Below are 2500 nucleotides of genomic sequence, written 5' to 3' on the forward strand. Positions count from 1 at the left end.
TCCCGGGGAATCGGTGTTCTGTCCGTGGACCGGGAGGCTGCAGCGGTGCAGAGAGCAGCCGGTGTCCGAGCGGACACGTCCCGCCGAGGGCCGACCACCACCGACGGCTACAAGCGGTAGTCGGTGTTGTCGGTGGTTCAGTAACGTGTACCGTTTCAGGTGTGTGTGTGATGGTGTAGTGTCGCTGACTGCAGCTGAGCCATACGGTGTGTAGTCAACCCCTCCAGGTCTAAAGACTACACTAATGATTAGCAGGATTAGCATGATTAATTTATTACTAATTAGGCAACAGAGTGACAGTTGAACGCGTTGCCTCGGTAACCGACTGTAGTTTTGTTGAACTTTAATGTAGTTTTTTGTTGGATGTGGAGTGAACGGTGTCGGTTCATATTTTATAATATAAGCTATACATTAGTCATATGCAAGGAAAGCTGTTTGTTTAAAATGTTAACATTTCGTTTAATCAGTAGATGTGACCGGCAACGTTTCCACGGGGTTGAGAAACGTGTCTAAGTGTTGTACTGACTGAGGTTGTGAGTCCCGTGACCAGACCGGGAGAACGGAGGTCTGACCTCACTGTCAACCGGTCTCCGTTCCGTCTTAGACACGTCAGCTGTCCCGTGCGGTGTGAACCGTTACCGTACAGTCAGACGGCTGAGCTCCCTGACAAACATCTGGCAGACTTAATATTATTGTATAAGTAATATATACATAATACTTGTGTTATTGTTTTTATTATTATTATTTTTTACTTTTGTTGCACTGTTGAGGATATATGTTAGACTATTGGCCAACCTACAACTTTCTATAAAGTAACTTTTCCAAAACGTCCATCTGCTGTAATCTCTCCTGACTGATCTAGTTGGTTCAAATCCTAGCTCTATAAATGAGGCTTATCTTTGGTCCTTGGTTGTAATGACTCAGCGTAGCATATCTGTCACAAACGTGTTTTCTCCTCTTCATTTCAGGGGTTACCTGTCTGTCTGTCTGTCTGTCTGCCTGCCTGCCTGCCTGCTTGTCTGTCTGTCTGCCTGCCTGTCTACCTTTCTGTCTGTCTGTCTGTCTGTCTGTCTGTCTGTCTGTCTGTCTGTCTGTCTGCCTGCCTGCCTGCCTGCCTGCCTGCCTGTCTGTCTGTCTGTCTGCCTGTCTGTCTGTCTGTCTGTCTGTCTGTCTGTCTGTCTGCCTGCCTGCCTGTCTGTCTCAGAGGACCAGATGATGGAGAGGACCTTCATGGACCATGTGCTTCGTGGCTCTCCAGGTAAAGTTCTGTGGTCCACTCCGGCTCTCCCGTCTCTGCAGTCAGTGCATTACAGAACTTTGTTTTGAGAGCTGAACGCTGGAGCCCGACAGAACCACAGAGGAGCAGAACCACAGAGGAGCAGAACCACAGAACCACAGAGGAGCAGAACCACAGAACCACAGAGGAGCAGAACCACAGAACCACAGAGGAGCAGAACCACAGAGGAGCAGAACCACAGAACCACAGAGGAGCAGAACCACAGAGGAACACGGTCATGGTCACGGTCGTTCTAAGGTGGTTGTGAACTGCAGTGGTCAGTACACTCTGAGAAGACATGGTTCTAAAAGGGTTCATTTGTCCCTGTAGGGGAACCCTTTGAGAGGGTTAGGGTTTGTAGAACCTTCTGGGAAAATGGTTCTAAAAGGGTTCTTCAAAGGGTTCCCCTATGGGGACAAATGAAGAACCCTTTTAGAACCATTTCTTCTCAGAGTGTAGTCTAATAATAATGTTAATAATGTTCTCTATACTCCATTTAGTGAAATAGTTCATCCAAGGGGGTTGACAGGACAGTGCAACGTTGGCTTACCTCACACTCTACCAGCTGAGCCACACAGGACCGACCCGACCCGACCCTGACCCGACCCTGACCCGACCCTGTGTCCAGGTGTGGTTGGAGGGTTGTAGTGGAGAGTCGTGGACCGACCCGACCCTGTGTCCAGGTGTGGTTGTAGGGTTGTAGTTGAGAGTCGTGGTTGGTTGCTGGAGCACCTGGGAACCCAGGAGAGCGTGTACCTGGGGTTCTCCTGTGGTCTAACACCAGTCTGGCCATGGTGGTCTCAGAGGAAAGGAGATGAGGATGGTGGTGGTGATGGTGATGATGGTGATGATGATGATGGTGGTGATGAAGATGATGTGAATAAATATTGCATCTTCCACACAGGCCATCTCAAACTCTCTGGTGTCTGGTGGATTCTGTTCTATATTCCACAGCAATGCAGCACAAACTGTATATGACCAGTCACTTCTGACACACACAGACGCAGAGGTAAAGGAACAGCCCATCTTGCTGCCCCGTCCACCTGGCTGCTGTGTGGGTGTGGGCGTTATCGTGTGGCCAGGGGCTGAACTGCGCTCAGGGAGGAATCTGCTCAACTGAAATATTGCTCAGTTCCTATATTGCTATTTATCAATATGCCTATACAATATTAAGAGCATTTTTTTCATTTTCAGAATTGACACATTTGCTTGTGGAGAGGTCTA

Source organism: Argentina silus, assembly GCF_951799395.1.
Source record: "Argentina silus genome assembly, chromosome: 19".
NCBI lineage: Eukaryota > Metazoa > Chordata > Actinopteri > Argentiniformes > Argentinidae > Argentina > Argentina silus.